Consider the following 20,069-nt stretch of genomic DNA (forward strand, 5'->3'; position numbering starts at 1 on the left):
ACCCCAGACGCTACTCACCAAGGCCAAATGTAGAACACTGTGTTTATAAACTGTGTTATGCCAGTTGAGCTAGATGTTCCCCGAGACCATGGTCCCTACAGCCCTCTGCCCAGCAATTCAGTCCCTCAGGGAGTTTGGAAGTGTCTGCGGAACTTCCATGACCTTTCCTTGTACAAGTTGTGCTGGCTTCCCCAGTATTGTGTACTGTTGTACCCTTCACCAAAGTTACCATTTACCTATTGTCTATGTAGTCGTCCCCCCCCACCCCTCCCATCCCTTGTAACCAACAAAGATTGTTCCTTTTCGTGTGTTAACGTTCACATGAGTTTTTACAGTAGAGGTCTCATACAATATTTGTCCTTTTATGATTGACTTATTTCACTCAGCATAATGTCCTCCAGTTTCATCCATGTTATGAGTTGCTTCACAGATTCATTATTCTTCTCTATCCTGGCATAATACTCCACTGTGTGTAAGTACCACAGTTTGGTCATCCATTCATCTGTTGATGGGCATCTAGGTTGTTTCCATCTTTTTGCTATTGTGAACAGCGCTACACTGAATATGGGTATGCATATGTGACAGCTGTTATTTCTCTAGGATATATTCCTAGGAGTGGGATTGCACTTTGTAGTGCTTTTTTTTTTTGTGGTGCTGATGTTTTCTATGTTGCTCTTACTTCTCTGTGCTGAGTTCCTTTTGTTTTGTGGATTTTTTTTCATTTCTTCTGTTTTTGTAGGTTTTGTTTTTACTGAGACTTTATGTTTTTGTTCTTTATTTTGATGAGTACATTTGTTAACGTTTTTTGTGGTTACCTTGGAATTTACTCTTATCTTCCTAGATTTGAACCCATCTATTATTACTTGGTATCACCTTGTCTTCCTCTCCATTAGAAGGTTCTATGCCTACACCGTTTATTCCCTCTTTTATTGTGTTGATGCTGTTGTCATTTACAGATTAATCTCTCTGGTTCCCTGTTGTAATCCTTTTGGTTTTGCATAGTCCTTAGGAGTTCATTTCCTAGGTTGGTATCTGGCTAATACAATCTTGTGTCCTAGATTCAGCCTGTGGTCTGATATTGTTTGTTCTTAGATCAAAGGACTCCTTTTAATAAGTCTTGTAAGTGTGGTTTGGTTTTTACATAGTCCCTTAATTTCTGTTTATCTGGAAATGACCTAATTTCACCATCATATTTGAATGAGAGTTTTGCAGGATATATTATTCTTGGCTGGCAGTTTTTTTCTTTCAAGATTTTATATATGTCATCCCATTACCTTCTTGCCTGCATTGTTTCTGCCAAGTAATCCGAGCTTAGTCTTATTGTTTCTCCTCTGTATGTGACTTTTTGTTTTTCTCGAGCTGCTCTCAGGATTCTTTGTTTGTCTTTGGATTTAATGAGTGTGACCATGATATGCCTTGGTGATTTTCTTTTGGGGTCTATCCTATATGGGATTCATTGAGCTTCTCAGATGGTCAGCTTTTCATCTTTCATGATATTGGGGAAGTTTTCTGTCAGCAATTCTTCAGTGATCCTTTCTGTGTTTTCTGTTTTCTCCCCTGTTCTGGAGCTTAGATCACTTGCAGATTTTTGCTTTTGATTGTATCCCACATAATTCTTAGGGTTTCTTCATTTTTCTTCATTCTTTTTTTCTGATTTTTCCTCAAACAAAGTTGTATCCAAGTGTTTGTCTTCAGTTTCGCTGATCCTGTCTTCCATCATTTCAAACCTGCTCCTCAGCGTTTCTATGACACTGTCCATTTCTGAAATTTTGTTTATCTTTTGGATTTCTAATTGTTTTTGTATGGTTTCTAGTTGTGAATTTATTTTAGCATTTTGTTCCTGTATTAATTTCTTGAATTCTTCCATTTTTTTGGCTGTATTTTCCATGAATTTGCCTATTTTTTCCTCATTTTTGTCTGCTTTTTGCTTCAACTCTTGGATAATTCTGAATATTAGGGATTTGAATTCCCTGTCAGTTAGGTCTAGTGCCTTTTTTTCTACTGGAAGGTCATCTGTGTTTTATTTTGGACGCCTACTGGAACCTTCCTGTCCTGTTTTTATAAATGTTTTGATGTTGTCTGCTGTCTTCAGGGCATTCAGTGGTTATTTTCCTCGTTTATTGATTGTAGATTTGTTTGTTTCATGCTACCTTTTTGTTTTGTTTGGTTATATCTGGCTGGCGGGCTGTGTGTTCTTTGTTGTTTGCTCATCTGTGGGCATGATACTTTTAACCTCCTTCTCCAGTGGGCAGGGTCAGTCACTGAGGTATGGTACAGCAGGGCAGGTCCAGCTGAAAGGGAGTTGCTGGGATGGGTTGTTCGTGGCACATACCAGGGCTGGCATTGCAGACTGGGAATCAGTGCAGGGCAGGTTCCAGTAGGCCGTGCCTGTGCTGTTTGGGGGCATGATGTTCAACACGCGGTGCAGGTAGACAGAAAGGAAGGGGTAGATTGTGATGTGTGGAGCTAAGATGGGTATGGGAAAGGGGAGAGAGAGGAGAGAGGAACAGGAGCCAAAAACATACACACAAACAAAAAAGAGTGCTAAGGGAGCTTGCTATTTGAGTGGAGAGATGAGAGACTGAGAAATGAGGAAAAACAAAAAGGAAAAAGGGTAAAAGAAAAAATGAATAAATTGAGAAACTGGAAATGAAGAAAGACAAAAAGGAAATAAGAGAGAGAAGAGAACAAAACAAAGGAACAAAAAAAACCAAAACCAAAACTGCAAGAAAAAAGAAATGCCCCCAGGGATGTCCCTGTGCGTCTGTGCAGAGTAAGGGAGTAGCTTCCAAGCCCGTGGTACTGCCTGACTAGAAGGGGCTCCCAGGCTGAGAAAATAAAAAGAAAACAAACAAATTAAAACAGAAATCAGAGCAAACAAACAAAAATCCCCAGGGGACCTACCAGCATGGTGGCACTGGCTGGGAAGTGGTTTCACAGTCAAGCAGTGTTTTGCAGCCTTTCCGGAAGAAGCAAAGATGGCACACGGAGCCAGGTATTTGAGAGAAAGGAGTGGGAGGTGGTGAGAGGTAAGGAAGAAGTCTAAAGAAGTGGAAAAAAAGCAACACTAGCAGCCAACAAAAGACACTCAGGGAGCCGGCCAGTGCGGGTGGGTGGAATCCAGGCAACACCGGGGTACTTCTCGTCCAAGAGACTGTGGCTGCAGGAAGCAGAGGAGGCTAAGTGGGGGTGAAGAAGGGTGAGGAATGGGAAAGCCTATATCGCTGGTTACTGGTGGTTCTGTCTCCTGCTGGAAGCTCCGTGAAGCTGCTTTCTCGTACCCCCTGTTCACTGATTTCAGATTGGACTCCAAGATGGCGGGTCCATGCTGTGGTAGCTGATAGGGGACCTCTGCATATATCACTCCTCACTGTCTGTTCTCGGTCAGTTTTTTATTCCATTCGGTGCTTGGCTGAGCTCTTTATTTCTTCATTTTTTGCTTAATGTTTCAGGCTTGATGTGTGACTTTGTTTGACTTAGTTTTTCTGATCTTTGCTGCAGAGGGATGGCATGGTGCTTCTGACTACAGCACCATGTTGTCTGGAAGTCTCTTTTAATCTATGGGTTTACCTCTATCTCTTTCCTAAAATTTATCTGTTTGACCTGCAGAGTTTTACATAGTCTGGATTTGGCTGATTGTGTACTCATCATGCAGTCCAGCGTAGTGCAGTTTTGCACAGTGATATCCTCCTTATTTCCTGCAGGCTAGCTGCCAGATCCAGAAGCTTTATCAGACTTGGTTTGATTCCTTTGGCAAGATGATAGGAGGTGGTGTGTTATTTCATTCGGAGTCACATAGTGTCTGTTGTCCCTTCTTTTATGGTATTAGCGGCTGTTGATACTCAGTGCCTTCATCTATTAATTTTTTGGAGGTACTAGCAGAAATAATTTTTGAAGAAATGCTTCCCCCTTTTTACTATTTGATTCCTTAGTGCTCTAATTCATATAGGAAAGGCACTAATTGCTCCAGCATTCACTAATTGAGCTATTCAGACTGTAGGAAGCCAAAACCCTGTAAATTGTCAATAGTAATTAAACAACAGTAATTTTCAAAATTTTAGATTGGAAAAATAGGATAGATTATCATCTTGCTAAGCATGTCAAGATTACAGATTTTTCCAAATGATAGACAACAGTGGTTATCAAACTTAATTGTGCTGCACAAATGCCAGTCAGAGGTAGAGCTAGTATTTTTTTGCAGTGGAAAATCATTCAACAATAAGAATGTAAATGAACAAAGTATAGATAACAGCATAGATGAATTTTACCAATACACTGCTGAGCAAAAAAAACATACCTAGAAGTACAAACTTTATTATTCCATTTATATAGCGTTTAAGAGCAGTCAAAATTTATCTGTGGTGTTAAATGTCATGATGGTTGTTACCCTTGTGAGGGGGAGAGAAGGAGTGGGAGGCTAATTTCTAGAAAATGTCACTGACTGTGCTGAGATTCTGAATAACAAGCTCCCAGGTGATGCCAGTGCTGCTGGTCAAAGACCAAGTTTTGAATAGCAAGGTGTTATGGATTGAATTGTGTCTCCCAAAAATGTGTGTCAACTTGGCTAGGCCATGATTCTCAGTATTGTGTGATTGTCCACCATTTTGTCATCTGAGGTGATTTTCCTGTTTTGTAAATCCTACCTCTATGATGTAATGAGGTGGGATTAGCAGCAGTTATATTAATGATTAGATTGTATCCTAAGCCAGTCTCTTCTGAGATATAAAAGAGAGAAACGAGTAGAAAGACATGGGGACCTCATACCACCGAGAAACAAGAGCCAGGAGAATAGCATGTCCTTTGGACCTGGGGTCCCTGTGCTGAGAATCTCCTAGACCAGAGGAAGATTGATGACTAGGACCTTCCCCCAGAGCTGACAGAGAGAGAAAGCCTTCCCTGGAGCTGGCACCCTGAATTTGGACTTCTAGCCTCCTAAACTGTGGGAGAATAAATGTTTCTTTGTTAAAGACATCCACTTGTGGTATTTTTGTCATAGCAGCACTAGATGACTAAGACGCAAGACTATTCTTCCGTCTCTCCCCTTAAATGCTTTTCTTCATTACTGCCAGAATAATGTTTCTAATGCATAGATATTACAGTGTAAGCTCCCTGCTTATAACCTTTTCATGATTCCCAGTCTCTAGTTTGCCTTCCTTATTATGACACACAGAGATTTTCAAGATTTGGCCCCTGTCTGTCTTGAGTATCGTCTCCCAGTCCATCGGTCTCGTTTCCAGCAATTCTGTACTCCGCACTCAGCCTTAAGCCCAGCAAAGTAAATATCTCAACTCTCTTTCTTTAATCAGCCATTTTTGTAACGGTTCTTTTTTACTCCTCCCCAGGTTGCCACTTTAAGACTCTCTTTAGCTATTATATTCTTTTTAAGATCTTCTAAGATCTCATCAGCTCCTATCCTATAAGGAGTTAATTAGGACTCTTGTTCCTAGCAGTATGGCAAATATCGAATAGATGCTATGAAAAACACTCTCAAATGAAACAGCTAAAATGCCAAACACACACACACACACACACACACAACTACAGTGCTAACATGAAAAGAAGAAAATCCACAGTGACCAAAAATGGGATCCTGGGAGGTAAGAATGGGCACAGCCAGCTTTGCCCTGGGAGTTTTTCAAAACCTGGAGACTTTGGGTTTCTAATGTAAGGGCTTCTCTGAGAGCTGGAGATAAGGAGATAACTTCTAAGGCCATTTAAGGTGGGTATCTTGACAGGAGACATAAATGCTCGGGGCCCAAAAGATTCTACTCTATGGGTGAACAGAAAATAAACCCACTGCCCACAAATAGAGACCTTTCAGTCTCAGTTTTAGCTGCGGATAAAGGAAAAGCAGTATCCTCCCCACCCTCTAAGAATTTATAACCACAAGCAGGCCTTAGCACATGACTCTATAGCTCTGAAATCCTCAAGCAGTAAGTTAAAGTTGTACCTAGGTGACTGTGTTCCTGGGCAACTAGCTGAAGGAAACCGGAGTTTTGTCTGGGGCAATGTAAATTCAACCCAAGACTCAAAACGAATTTCAACAGATGAAGTTCCAAGGAAGACTACAGCTTGAGAGACAACTAGATGAATAAAAAACAAAAATAGGTTAAGAAATGCAGAAAATAGAATGCAAAGGTCTAACATACATCTAATTAGAGTTCGAAAAATTATTTAAAAGTTGAATGTTAGACTATGGCTGTGAGTTTTCCGTAATTATTGAAAGACATCAGTTATCCAGATATCTCAGTGAATCTTAAACAGGATAAATAAAAATAAATTCATACCTAGATATATCATAGTGTTACTGTAGAACAGCCAGACTAACAAAAAATATTTTAAAAGCAACTAGATAGAAAAGATAGTTCACGTAAAAAGGTACAGTAAATCGTTACTTGTCTGAATTTCGCATAGCAACAGTGGAGGCCAGAAGACAGTGGAATATCTTCAGTGTGCTGAGAGAAAACTGTCTATCATGTTTCTATACTCAGTGCAGTTTATCTTTTAACAACGAGGACAAAATAGAAACCTTTTGAGGGAAAAAAAATTGTGGGGTTATATATTGTCAGGATGATCTGTATTTGCTTTTACCATAACATTTTGAACAGCTGGCAGTCCCCTTTACTAACTGCTCCTTCCTATACCAGAGGTGTCAAAGAAGACGCTGATGACACCTGCATAATTAACAGGAAATTTCTCTTTAGAAAGGACTTCCTGTTATATTGTACAAGTTTACTATTTACTTTTCACCAATTAACATTTAGATAAGCTAAAAAGTATCACTTGTCTATAAAACTATAGTTTCCTTTATCAAAAATTGTATAACCCACTAAACCCACTGCTGTTGAGTTGATTCTGACTCATAGCAACCCTATAGGACAGAGTAGAACTGCCCCAAAGGGTTTCCAAGGCTGTAAATTTTTATGGAAGCAGATCACATCTTTTTCCTGTGGAACAGCTGGTGGGCTTGAACCACCGACCTTTTGGTTAGCAGCCAAATGCTTTAACCACTGTGCAACCAGGGCTCCTTCTCTGTATAATAGTAACAAAGTATTGAATTACTCAAAACTACTAAATATTTGTTCACTCCCTATTTTAAGGACGTTTGCTTTAAAAAGTTAGCTAAAAACTTCTATTAAAGAAGAGTCTGGAAAGAATACATCAACAGAGTTTCTTGGATCTTTCTAAATCTCTCCATTCAGAGCAACAGAGCAACAAGGTTGCAAAACTAAAAACCCATCGGCAGTGATTAACCATGACAGCATATCCCTAAGACCCCAAAATACAACTGGGTGAAGACAAACCCCCAACAGCCACAAGACCTGCATGGTATCGGTATCTGAATAGGAGAAAGCATAAGAAAACAAGAGAGATCAGACCTGACAACAGGAGTACCCCCAAAATAGCCGAGAGATATTCAGTGGAAAGGTCAGCTGGCCACTTAGCAGATTAAACTGGTAGGTGTTTTGCCCACTCCAGTAATGGAGGAATTCAGTTGGCATTTCAGTAAGAAATATAGGGGCTAGCCCCTGTGAACTCTTAAAACTGACCTGCCAGGGCTCTTTTCCAGGACAGAACTTCACACTAAGGAGAAACTATGGAAGCAGAATCAAAATTGCACAGAATAGGGGCAGAGGAAAGAGAAGGAAGAGTGGGGGGGGGGGGAGAACAGAGTCAAGAAATCTTAGAAAGTAAGTTGTCATGCTTATTTCTAACAGTGTACATAATAGAATAGGGAGCTCTGTAAAATTAGAAAAACCGTTTGTGTTAATAGACCAACGGTATCCAGAACAAGGGAGCCCAAGACCCAATGGATGCCGAGACCAAGCCTGGAGGATTTTTAGTTTTGAGTGCTATACTTTCAGACGAGTAATCAGTTGGAGCTCTTTGAAAAAGACAAATAGGATGCTGAGGGGTTTAAAGTTACACCATGTGAGGAATGATTTAATGAAATAGGGGTAGTTATGCTTGGAAAATAAGCTAGACAGTTTTAGGATTAATCTTCATTTTTGTAGCAACCAAGAGGCCATGTTGTTGTTAGTCAATTCAGACTCATGGCAAACCCACGTGTATCAGAGTAGAACTGTGCTCCATAAGGTTTTCAAGGCTGTGACCTTTCGGAAGCAGATCACCAGGCCTGTCTTCTGAGGCGCCCCTGGATGGACTTGAACTGCCAGCCTTCGTCTAGAAGTCAAGCCTTTAACCATTTGTGCCACCTGGGGACTTAGAGGTCATGCCAGGTAGAAGTTTTAGGAAGGGAGACTTCAGCTTCAGTAAAGGAAGTACTTTGTAAAATATAAAATCAATCGAAAAATGAAACGTATTCCTCAGGTGGTAGAGGCTGCATGTTCTGAAAGTATTAAGCAGACCATTCAGTTCTCTCTCATCACAGCGACTAGTATTGAGGGCCTGTTGTGTGTCAAGTGCAAATGTAAGCACTTGACTGTGTTAACTCAGTTAATATTTACAACACCCTTTCAGAAACATGTTTCTTTCTTTTTTTTTTTTTTCTTTCAGTTCAACAAAAGGGAGACTTTATTGAGGGCTGTGGGGCTCGGGAGGAGGCCACCACCAGGAGGCAGGGGAGCTGGTGGAGAGGGGCTCTTATTTGACCTTCTTTTGGGGGCGCAGGTTGTTGTTGTGGCCACACTTCTTGAGGCAGTTGACAGCACAGGGGTGCAGGCAAGTGTAACACTTGCGGCAGATCATCTTGTTGCAGGTGTACTTCTGGGTGAGCTGGTGTAGGGAAGGCTCGATGATGCTGCCGCACAGACACGGCACCAGGTGCATGGTGGACTCTTTCTGAATGTTGTAGTCTAGAGAGTGTGATTGTCCTCCAGCTCTTTGCCTGTAACAGTCAGACGCTGCTGGTCGGGGGAGATGCCCTCCTTGTCTTGGATTTTGGCTTTGACGTTCTTGATGATGTCACTGGGCTCGAACTCAAGAGTGATGGTCTTGCCTGTGAGGATCTTCACAAAGATCTGCATCTCTGCGTCTGCCGCTTGGCTGCCTCCTTGAAGAGAGAGAGCTCAGGAACATATTTCTTATGCCATGCTCATGGCCTAGTAAAGACAACACGGGAGTCTTGAGACCTCTCTTCAAATCCAGCTCTGCCACATTCATTAGCTAGTAGGACCTTGGACAGGCTAGCAGTTCACAGACATTTGGTCTCAGAACCTCTTTATAGTCTTAAAAATTATTGAGGACCCCAAAAAGCATTTTGTTATGTGAGTTGTATCTGTTGGTATTTACTGTATTGGAAAATAAGAAAGGAGCCCTGGTGGTACACTGGTTAAGTGCTTGTCTGTAAAGTGTCGGCGGTTCAAACCCACCAGCTGCTCTGTGGAAGAAAAGACCTGGCGATGTGCTCCTGTAAAGATTTACAGCCTAGGAAACCCTATGGGGCAGTTCTAATCTGTTCTGTAGGGTCGTTATGAGTCAGAGTCCACTGGACAGCACACAACAACAACAACAACAGCGACTGCTGATCTCATTCCTGATATCATACTTACTCATGACCAACTAACCTATTTTAAAGCCTTCTTGAAGTTGGTAACAAAAGGTTCTATACTAGCTAATAAAAATAACATATTAAATACTCACTATCTTTATATTTTGCATACATCATCTCTCACTTAATACAGTAATTAAATGAGATGGAGATACAGTTTAAAATCCTCCTTTGCAGGTGAGGCAACTGAGATTTAAAGACACTGAGTAATTTTCCCCAGGTTACATAGCTAGGTGGTGGTGACATTAGGATTTGAATTTACATCATCTAACTACTGAACCTGGGCTCTTAACCACTATGTTTTACAGTCTCTGTTATCTGTTTCACTGTCGATTTGGCTTTAACATAGTGCTGAAATTGTTTTTTAAATTTAATTTTCTTTGATGTTAATATTCTTTATTGTTACCTCAGATACAAAACCATTAGCTCTTCTGGGGCCGGTAATGGTATGTCTTTGATGACGTTACTGTGTGATTTCCACTGCCCTGGGAGTGATCCAGAAATGTAGAGGTTAACAAGGGCAACTTTGTTTCAGACGGATAGAGTTTGAGAGGCAGTGTGGCACAGTTTCTGAGCCTCATTTCTTCATCTGTGAAATAGAATCTATGTCAGAGGTTCATTTTGACAATGAAATCAGGTTTCGTATGTAAAACATTTAGCAAGGTCTGGCACAAAAAGATTGAATTAACAGCTAATAGATGTCCTTGTTATGGAGAATTGATGAGGAGGCAAGATGACAAAGTTGGATAGCTTTTTTGGGGTTAGAGTCCATAGAATTTGATTTCATTATTTTGCCTAAAATCTCATGAATTCAGACTGTCAGAGCACTGTAATCAAATGTAGGTATACAGCTGCATTTACAGATTCAAATATAGCTTTAAGGGTATTTTGTAACTAATAAAACCCATTGCCATCGAGTCGATTCCGACTCATAGCAACCCTATAGGACAGAGTAGAACTGCTCCATAGAGTTCCCAAGGAGCATCTGATGGGTTTGAACTGCCAACCTTTTGGTTAACAGCCGCAGCACTTAACCACTACACCATCAGGGTTTCCATTTTAACTAATAAGCAAAAGCAATTAAGAGTGTGTACGTGAGTTTTTGGATGTGGAGGACGAATTAGGGAGGTGGTACAAATTACTGAAACCCTGTAGTACTGGAGAGACCTTAGTACAAATCTCATATGATTTATTTTACTTTGCAGGTGGGAGCCTAAAAGCTTTTTTTGGGGTGTGGGGGATGTGGGGAGGGGTTGCTGGCCAGGGCTTGGACCCACCGTCTGTGGCTCTGACTGAAGAAAAGGCAGTGTTTAGGGGTCTGGAAAAAAGAGAGCAGTCCCTATCTTAAGAAGGGACTTTTATGTAAAAGGGATAGTTGCAGTGGTATCATATTGTTGTCTGTGCGTTTTGCTTTATTTCTCTTGCTGCTGCAATATTTCCTTATTATGCCATGCTGCAAGGCAGCTTGGTTTAGTGGAATGAGCATAAACCTTGGTTCAGATAAATCTGAATTTCAAACATGGTACTGAATTTATCTTACTATAAGCCTTTAGGAAAATGACTTTAATTCTAGTTTGTTTTCTCTTTTGTAAAATGGAAATGATAATCTTAGGGTTCTGTATTAAATAAATAAATAGATAGATAGATATGCTCAGTAGTACCTAGCTAGCATTGGTCTGTAGTGGGCACTCTAAATGTGTATTGGGATTGAATGAATGCAGTGGGAACATTTTTATTAATCTGCATATAAAAACAGACTCCTTAACCTATAAGTTTTCCTGTTAATATTTTGGTATCTATACCTTGACTAGCTGAATTGTTACAGTGAAAAAAATTAGTCATATTTTTATAGCTTTCTCGTTTCTTATTATTATTTTGAGTTGGAGCCTGAAGTTTGTCTGGGCAAGAAGGAATGGCTTCAGAATGAAGGAATCCTTTCCAGAAACTTGAAGAGCTAAGAAATATTCTTTCCAATAAATCTGAAAACCAGTGATTTTTGGAGAGCAGTGACCACCGTTATTGTCTTCCTAGTTATTTGAATGGTTGAGTTTAGTGGTAAAATGCTTAAGCAGTCCTCATTGTGATAAGGAATTTGAGTTGTGACCAGTCCACAGTGCTTCCTCTTAGTTTTAGGTTGAGTGTACAACACAGCATTGTTTGTACTGAAATTGAGGGTGTTTTGAAGTTTGAGAGTATTTTACAACTTTTGCCTTGTTAGATTTGTTCAGAAATCCTGTTCTATAACCTGAAAAATTTTTTAAATTTCTTGTCTGAAAAATTACAGATCACTTCATAAGGGATTTAGTTTACTGATTTGATCATGACAGTGTTGCTTTATTTCTATATAAATAGAGAAGATCTTTGTAAGAAAATCATGATATATCTTATCATTTTAAAAAAAATAATAGCTCTTAGTCGGTACTTTTAAAAAAAAAGCTTTAAGTGGATTATAATGTTTCCTGGTATTAGGATTAATGTTTCAGATTTTTTTTTTTTTTAATATTCTTGATGGGGGTGTTTTTTTGCCCCCCCCCTTTTTTTTTTTTTTTTTTGCTTTTTCAGTCACCATAGTGTTGACATATAAAGACATTGGTTGGAGGATGGAGTCAGGCTAGAATAAAATTTATTTTATCTGGTTTTACTTATAATTAATGTACTAATTTCCTAGGGCTATGATAACAAATTACCACGAACTGAGTGACTTAAAACAAAAGAAATTAATTCTCTCACAGTTCTGGAGGCTAGAATTCCAAAATCAAAATGTTGGCAGGGCCATGCTCCTTCTGAAATCTGTAGGGAAGAATTCTTACTTCCCTCTTCCTTCTGGTGTCTCTGGAAAATCCTTGGCGTTAGGGTGTAGCAACATCACTCCAATCTCTGTCTCTGTCTTCACGTGGCCCTTTTCCTCGTGTGTTTCTGTGTCCTCTCCTTTTCTTACAAGCACACCAGTCATTGGATTTAGGGCCCGCCTAAATCTTGAGATCCTTAACTGGTTATATCTGCAAGAACCTTGTAGAAATGGCGTGGGGCAGTGTCTGACCCCCTCATCTAACTTCCCAAGGGGGAAGGAGAAGCAGGATCAACAGTCCAAGCCTGATTCCTATGAGGCGGAGGTCAGACATACCTCCTCTCTCTGCTTTCTTTACCAACTCTGACACCAACCCGTCGCCAGATGGCATTCTCTACTTCACTGAGTTCGATAATTCATTGCAGTGGCCACACAGAATTCACAGACAATACTCAAGATCATGTGGTTTATTAGGGAAATAACAGTTACAATTCAGGTTCAGGAATGCTTAGGATACAGTTCTTCTGTCAGGACAGCCTCTTCCCAGCTGTGCTCACAGGCGTCCTCTGCCTGGCCCTCGGCCTCTGTCCCAGAGGACTCAGCTTTCTTGCTCCATGGTCTGGGAAGCCCACCACGCTGTCTCCGGCTGCTGGGTCTCTGCCGCTGCTTTTCACCGTCTTCAGGGTTACAGCTCATTCTTTCTCTCGGTCTCCTGGTTCCAGGAGCTTCTCAGCACAGGGATCCTGGGTCCAAAGGGTATGTTCTCCGGTCCTGGCTGTTCTTTCTTGGTGGTGGTGGGATCCTTTCTCTGCTCTGGATTGGCTGTCTTTTTAAGCCCAGCAGGATGGCAAAACTGACCAGTCCCCTTGGTGGGCCACAATTACCTTATTTGCACAGTCCCACCCAGTCACTTGGCTAGAAAAACCCAAATCGAACTCATTGCCAATGAGTCGATTCTGACTCATAGCGACCCTATAGAACAGAGTAGACTGCCCCATAGGGTTTCCAAGCAGTGGCTGATGGATTCAAACTGCCGGCCTTTTGATTAGCAGCCAAACTCTTAACCACTGTGCTGCCAAGGCCACAGAAAAGCGATCCATCGCACTGCAGACCAATTTTCAAATAAGGTCACATTCACAGCAGGGATTCGTACTTGAGCATATCTTTTTAGTGGACATAATTCAACCCATTACAATTAGATAACTTTTAGAAATTTTTCTCATCCGTATATATCTTACGAAGGACTAACTCTCATGGGTGTTTTTCTCATGATCTTTTTTTTTTTTTTTTAAATATCTTTATAGCCAATAAACTGTAGTTTGTTTGGGCCCAGGGCTTGTATCCTTGGTCAGCGTCGTATCCCTAGTGCCTGGCCCATGGTAGAGTGTAGATATTTCTCTTTTTCAATTCAAATACACATTTTCTGAAACCACACTGTGTGTAATACGGTGTGGTCACCGGTGTCTCCCTCCAATATGTCTGCTCAGTCTTACTGCCAAGAATTTGAAGAGGAAAATGGAAAAGATTGTTTCTGACGGTATATCTGTAAATAGTGATTCTCTTGCATATTCATCTAAATGAGGTAGTTGTTTTGTCTCAGAGGGCAAGAAAAGAAATCCAGGCAGGATTTTTTTTTTTTTTTTTTTTTAAATGGGAAGGAAATGAATAGAAATAGCATGGACATACCTGCATTCTAATTGCATACACACCCACTGAAACCTTCCAATGGGAGGGGACAAAGGAGGCACCAAGCACATGAGAATAAGATTCCCAAAGTTTGAAAAACAATAACAAGAGAACAATATTTTCTCCTTGCCCTTCACATTAGTTAGACAGGCTAAAAATGTGACTACTAAGATGGGAACCCTATTTAAAAACAGACTCACTAGTTTTCTATAGGCAGTAATTATTCTGTATTACAGAGGTGGGCTTCTTCTGAAGTTCAAAACCTTCTTGTTAAATGATAAGTGAGGCAGGGTAGAGGCCACAGCTAAAAAGAATTGGATCCGTGACTCATTGTGATGGCGTTGAGGCTTTCCTTAAATGCCGAGTAATTTTGATATATAGTAGATTCTGATTTTCTCTGTTCCTGTGGTCATTAGCTCTTTGGGATAGGGGCTTCAAATGCTTTTCCTTCTAGTACAGTTGCTTCTGTGGGCCTGTCATATTCTGTGGACTCATCAATTCTCTCAACTTCCCAAAGAATGTTTCATGGTAAACTCTGTGCTAACTCTTCAGTGCCAGGAGTTGGGGAATCTGGGAAAACTGCCACCTTGCCTATTGGAGTGGACAAATTAGTCTTCCCTGGGCTTTTATTCTTGCTTTCTGAGGTGGTTATATCTGGTATTAGGAAAGGAGAAGTCCCAACTAATGGGAACAGAGCTCACTGAAGTCTTCTTCAGCATGTTAACAGGCTCATGGCAGGACAGTCAAAGAAGACAGAGATTTTGCATTGTCTTCAATTAATGTATATATTTTTAATTGAGATAAACTATATATAAAGTGGAAACCCTGGTGGCGTAGTGATTAAGAGCTCCGGGTGCTAATCAAAAGGTCATTTGGTTAGTAGTTCAAATCCACCAGGCGCTCCTTGGAAACCCTATGGGGCAGTTCTACTCTGTCCTGTAGGGTTACTATGAGCCGGAATCGACTCGACGGCAGTGGGTTTATATATAAAGTAAAATGCACAGGTGAGTTTTGGGTTAAGCACTTGATTAGTAGCTGAAAGGCTGGCAGTTTGAACCCACCCATAGGTGCCTCGGAAGATAGGCATGGTGATCTGCTTCTGAAAGGTCACACACAGCCTTGAAAAACCTATGGAGCAGTTCTACTCATGGAGTCACCATGAATTGAAATCGGCTCAACAGTAGCAACAACAGCATGTAACCAACACACCAATAAAGATGTTATAGAAAATTTTTTTCACTCCAGAAAGTTCCTTCATATCCTCATTCCACTCATTCCCTACTACCCTTAGGCAGCTACTGTTGTGTTTCTATCTCTTTAGATTAGTTTTGCCTATTCTTAAACATCACGTAAATGGAATCACACAGTGATGACTCTTGTGTTTCACTTATTTCATTCAACATAATGTTTTTGACATCCATGTTGTTGTCTGTATCAGAAATTCATTCTTTCTTATAGCTGTATACTATTCCATCATATGAATATAACTCAATTTATCCATTCTTCTGTTGATGGACATTTGAGTTGTTTTTAGTTTGTGCCGGTTCTAAATAAGGCTTCTGTAATTCTATGAGCATTCTTGTACCAACCTATTTGTGGACACTTCTCTTGGGTAAATACCTAGGAGTAGAAAACCAAATAAAGTGGTGGTGCTATTTTTATTTTACATCCCCATCGGCCATGTATGAGAGTCTTAGTTGCTTCCTATTTTCACTAATGTTTGGTGTTGTTTGGCCTCCTAATTTTAGCAGTTATTATTGATGAGAAGTAGTATCTCATTTTGGTTTTAATTTACATTTTCCTGATGGCTAATGTTATTGAGTATCTTTTCATGTGTTTATCAACCTTTTTATATCTTTTATAGTGAACTATCTTTTACCCTTTTTTTCTACTCAATTAATATTTGAATCATGACTCATGGCGACCCAATGTGTATAGAGTAGAACTGCTCCATAGGGTTTCCAAGGCTTTGACCTTTGATAATTAGATTGTCAAGCCTATCTTTCAAGGCACCTCAGGGTGGGTTCGAACTGCCAAGCTCTCGGCTAGTAGTCCAGCGCTTAACCATTTGCGCCACCCAGGGAGTCAGAACTGACTGCCCCAACTAATAGCAGCAATATTTGAATGATGAATGAATACAGGAATGACTTAAGTGACTGTCCTTTGTCAGACAGATTTCAGCTTTTATATGCAGACATTGATAATATCTTCCCTAGATACTATGATGAGAGCAATGCTCTATCTGAGACCTGTAGGAAGGATCTATTTGCTCAGTCATAGGGCTTTCTCAGAAGTAGTCTTCAGTCTTAAATTACCACAAACCTTTTTTTTTTTTTTTTTTTTTTTAAGCTCTTTCATGAAAGGAAAAGAAATAGAAGTACCAGGTAACAATAAGATGGACATGCTTTTTTGTTTATAGTCTGCCAGAAAAGTTATTAAATATTTTCTAGGAAATGGAAAAATTACCCCATTTTTATATATTTGTTAGTTAATGCCTTTAGAAATTATAGGAGGTAATAGAATATGTGGACAGTAGTAGAGTGATACTGGACAGTTCAGCATCACTTCCTGAATGTGGAAAGTGCCTATTATTTATTGTCTGTGTGTAGGTATGGGGGTATCCCTCTCTGCGTTTTAAAGCTCAGCATTGTGCTGTATACTTAATATGTGGTGTCAATTAAAATAAAATCAAAGAAAGGATAAAAACAAAAGTGCTTCCTGTTTTTTCATGGTATTTAAAGGTAAGACATTTGAAATAGCAAACATGTCCATTTTTCTGGCCTTTCTACTTCCTGTAATATAAAAGAGATAATTCATAATATGTTAGTCAATTCTGCCCTGAATGCTTCAACTTACACCTTTGTCAACCTGATAGTTACTATGTTGCTCTCTCTTACTGTCTACATTCCCCAAAATTCTCCTGACTGTTCTACCATTATTTTCTGCTTTTTTTTTGTTTTTTAAGGGAGAGTGGAAAGCTATTATATTCAAGACCTGTACTTGACAGTTTCTGCAGTTCTGTAACATGGAGGAATAGAAGAGGAAGGGAACATGACTTATTTTGCCAGATAGTGTTAGAAAAAGTTGAGTAAAGAAATGTCAAAGAAATTAAGAGAAGGAAATACCATTTGCAAGTACAGTGATATGAGAGCATATAACATATTGGAAGAATGTAAGTTGATCAGTATTATTTGGTAATGTGCACTTTAAGACAAACTGGTATATATTGAAGTTGGATAAGAGGCTGAGGCCAGATAATGAATGGTTTGTGCTTAGGAGTTTAGATTTTATCGTATAGAATAGTAGTTTTCAAAAGTTCTGCGCAGTCACTCATAGGTTGCCAGTTCTTGTTGCATACTACCCTGTCCCCTCCCCTTATAAGCTCTTCCTTTTCCTGTTTAATATTTTGCCTTCGTTTGAGCGAAGGATTTGGCATGTAAAAAGTTTGGAAACTGCCTATGGGGTGTTGATATTGCCATGTTCTATGCATACACAATGAGAGGGGTGGGAAACAAAATATAGGGAGATAGATAGGGATGCTATTCAGATAGTGCAGGTGGGAGACAGATGGTATTTCTGAATTAAACAGTACTAGAGTAGTGGGATTGATCGTAGAGATACTTAAGAGGGAGACTTATTTAGCAGGACTTTGTGGTGATATGAGTGGTGACAAAGGTAGTTTGTAACAAGTGATGGAAACCAGGATGTCCAGATTCTTCCCCCTTTAAAAACATTCAGAGAAGTTCTAAGTACAGTGCTAAGAATTTATTTGACCCAGTACCATTTAATAATAAGTTGCCAACATGATGCACCATTACCCCTGAACGCTTGAGTATGTATTTCTTATAAATGACACTCTCCTGTATAGGCATAATACAACCATTAAAATCAGGATGTTAACACTGATATATTAGACTATTCCTCAGACCCCATTAGTTGTCCAAATAGTATCTCTGATAACAAAAGGATTCCATTCAGAACCGTGTGTTGCATTTATCTATCATGTATCTGGAATAGTTCCTTGACCTTTTACTTTCATGATTGTCATGGTTTGAATTGTGTCCCCCAAAAAATGTGTGTAGCACCTTGGCTACGTCATGATTCCCAGTATTGTATGATTGTGTTATCTGATGTGATGATGAGATTATATGTGATCTCCTCATGTGTTATAAATTCTATCACTGTGATGATGTTATACTGATGAGGTTGACACGATTAGTGTCTTAATGCCATCTCTTTTGAGATATAAAAGAGAGTAGCGAGCAGAGATACATGGGAACCTCATACCACCAAGAAAGCAGTGCTGGGAGCAGAGTGCGTCTTTTGGACCTGAGGTTCCTGCGCAGAGAAGCTCCCAGACCAAAGGAAGACTGATGACATGGACTTTCCTCCAGAGCCGATGGAGAAATCATTCCCCTGGAGCTGATGCCCTGAATTTGGACTTGTAGCCTACTGAACTGTGAGAGAATAAATTTCTCTTTGTTAAGCCACCCACTTGTGGTATTTCTGTTGGAGCAGCACTAGATGACTGAGACGATGATTTTAACACTTTTGAAGATAACAGATCAGTCATTTTGTACAGTGACCCTTAATTTGGATTGGTCTGTTTCTTCATTACTAGGTTCAGATTATGCATCATTGTCAGGAATATCACCAAAGTAATGAATGCATTATTTCATTACTTGGTATTAGGTGGAGATAATTTCATTTGTCCCATTACTAATGTTGTTCACTTTTAGCTTTCCTCAGCCTTTTTACATTGGATGAACACTTAAAATAATTTTCTGGCCTCAAGAACTCCTGCATAAAAAAATTATTACATCCACAGCTCATGGTATATTAGCTTGACCAGTGTCTTAGTCATCTAATGCTGCTATAATAGAAATACCACAAGTGGATGGCTTTAACAAAGATAAGTTTATTCTCTCGCAGTCCAGTAGGCTAGAAGTCTGAATTCAGGGCGCCGGCTCCTGGGGAAGGCTTTCTCTCTCTGTTGGCTCTGGAGGAAGGTCCTTGTCATCACTCTTCCATTGGTCTGGGAGTATCTTAGCGCAGGAACCTCAGGAACAAAGGATGCATTCTGCTTCTGGCACTACTTTCTCGGTGGTATGAGGTCCCCATGTCTCTCTGCTTGCTTCTCTCTTTTATATCCCAAAAGAGATTGATTTAAGACACTATCTAATCTTGTAGATCTCATCAGTATCGTGGCCGCTAATCCATCTTATTACATCATAGTGATAGAATTTACAACACATAGGAAAATCACATCAGATGATAAAATGGTAGACAGTCATATAATACTGGGAATCATGACCTAGCCAAGTTGACAGATATTTTGGGGGGGACACAATTCAATCCATGACAACCAGCAAGTTGTAGATATAATAATTCATTGATAATTGTCAGTGTTCTTTTGAGTCGAGAATGTTCTTTTTCTGTGTATCTTTTTATATAGGCCAACTTATTAACTTCCTTTTTTGGGTGTGTGCTTCTCTTGAATTAGGTTATCAGCTCTAATTCACGTAGCGCAGGCAGAGGATCATCCAGTCTTTCGTCTTAACGGTACTACTTCATCTTTTTTTTCTTTTTTTTTTAAAAAAAAACTTTATCCAACTACACCATATCACAGATTTTTACTATATGAGATCCAAATGAGGTATGTATGTGTAATAGGTTTCCCCAACGCCCGTATTTAAAACTAAAAATAACTCTTTAGCCAACCTTTAATGGGAGAAGGAAAAAAAAAAAAAAAAACCAGTGGTGATTAAGCTCAGTTTACTTTTCTTGAAATGAATCTCTCCCATAAATTTTGCAAACTCATAAGTAATATAATTTAGCTTAAGTAAATAGCTTAAGCCAAAATGAAACTTGCTTTTTCTTAGTGTAGGTTCAGCAGATTTAATTTAAATAAATCTTATAAATTCATTTTAATTAATGTTATGTACAACATGAAAATTTATTGACAGTGTTGAATAGTAAAGCTATTAAAACTATGAGCCAATATAATATGAATAAAAACATAGCCTAATTCGCTTATATATACACATTAGCAGTATTATTATTGAAAGTTAAAAATAAAAGAAT

General features: G+C 39.5%; 1 protein-coding gene and 1 pseudogene across 11 annotated transcripts in view; one reads left to right on the forward strand and one right to left on the reverse strand.

Moving 5' to 3' along the window:
• FBXW7 (F-box and WD repeat domain containing 7) overlaps positions 1 to 20,069 on the forward strand; it is a 257,163-nt gene that overhangs the window by 130,176 nt on the left and 106,918 nt on the right. The window contains exon 1 of one of the 11 annotated variants that reach the window (XM_004378821.2): positions 19,238 to 19,547. The exons of the other annotated variants lie outside the window; for them this stretch is intronic. The gene's annotated coding sequence lies outside the window, so the exon portion shown is untranslated. Of the gene's footprint in view, positions 1 to 19,237; positions 19,548 to 20,069 lie in introns of those variants that run through there. 11 annotated transcript variants of the gene reach the window in all.
• LOC111821012 (ubiquitin-60S ribosomal protein L40 pseudogene) lies at positions 7,726 to 11,413 on the reverse strand (annotated as a pseudogene).

This window comes from Trichechus manatus, unplaced genomic scaffold (genome assembly GCF_000243295.1).
Source record: "Trichechus manatus latirostris isolate Lorelei unplaced genomic scaffold, TriManLat1.0 scaffold00059, whole genome shotgun sequence".
Classification (NCBI taxonomy): domain Eukaryota; kingdom Metazoa; phylum Chordata; class Mammalia; order Sirenia; family Trichechidae; genus Trichechus; species Trichechus manatus.